The 1,093-nt window shown below is 55.6% G+C and overlaps 1 protein-coding gene across 1 annotated transcript in view; it reads right to left on the bottom strand.

The window, feature by feature from the left end:
- TtlG (uncharacterized protein) overlaps positions 1-1,093 on the bottom strand; it is a gene marked incomplete at both ends in the record, with an annotated part of 26,293 nt that overhangs the window by 3,044 nt on the left and 22,156 nt on the right. The window lies entirely within an intron of this gene.

Raw genomic sequence — 1,093 nt, 5'->3', positions numbered from 1 at the left:
CCGCACCCACAGGTACCCACCCTCCCCCAGGGCTCCTTCCCCACGTGATTAGCCAGCTGCTTCAGACTCCACACACAACCATTCTCATTTTGGGAGTAGTTGGTGACGTGGCCGGGGGCGGGGCCGGGGGCGGGGAAGTCCCCTGCAACCCCCACCCCCGGGCACCTTCGGAAGCGGTCAGCTGCTCTACGTCGTACCTGGCTCCGAGTACAACCACAATAACGGTTCCCGTGTGGGTAAGGGGGAAGGGGCGGGGAGGGGAATTCCAAACACATACAGCGCACGCACACGAAATGTGGAGACCTAAAAGCAATAAGGGCTGGCTACGGATTTGTGCTACCCTCTCTCCCCTCCCTTCCCCCCACAAACAACATTCACCCCGTTGGCAGCCACCCCCTCCTGAAACCAGGTATGTATGTATGTGTGTGTTTTATTGGCCTTGAAGAGATCCCGCCTCCCCTTTACACCTCCTCCACCCGTCAACTCTCCCCCCCCCCCCGCAACCCCAGCAAACCCCTGACGCGCTTACACACATACACACATACACACATACACACACATACATACATACACACATACATACATACATGTATGGATGAGACCAAGCTTGACTAAGCTGCTACTATGACCGTCGGCCAACCGCGGCCGTGGCCACCGACAGCGACCTCAATTGTTTGAGCGTAGTTATGGTTATCTAATTAGCCTGAAAATGTCGCAGAGGCGACCAGCAGTGGCTGTTAGCCGCGGCAATGTTCAAAATGGCCGCCAGCCGACCTCAGCCGCGAGACCGCAATCCATACCGACCAAAAAGATAAAGGCCGTCAGTGGCTTTTACGGAACAAATGAAGGCTTGGCTTTCTACAGAGCCACACTAGAACTGGAACCGATCGTGGTGACAGTCCGGTGGCCAGCGGGCTCAGATACGGGCGACATCATCGCGCAAATATACGGTCCATTAGGACTTCAAATTCTGGCAACAATTGGCCAAATCTTCCGCAGCAACCAGGAGTTCAACCGTTGGGGAGGCCCTCGCATTCAAAAACGGTTGCTTTATCCGATGGGAAGGGAACGGCACATTGTGATGGAACTCTCC

The sequence above is a fragment of the Volvox carteri genome (genome assembly GCF_000143455.1).
Source record: "Volvox carteri f. nagariensis unplaced genomic scaffold VOLCAscaffold_88, whole genome shotgun sequence".
In the NCBI taxonomy this organism is placed as follows: domain Eukaryota; kingdom Viridiplantae; phylum Chlorophyta; class Chlorophyceae; order Chlamydomonadales; family Volvocaceae; genus Volvox; species Volvox carteri.
The sequence above is the reverse complement of the archived record's forward strand: the minus strand, read 5'-3'. Positions and strand labels throughout refer to the sequence as shown.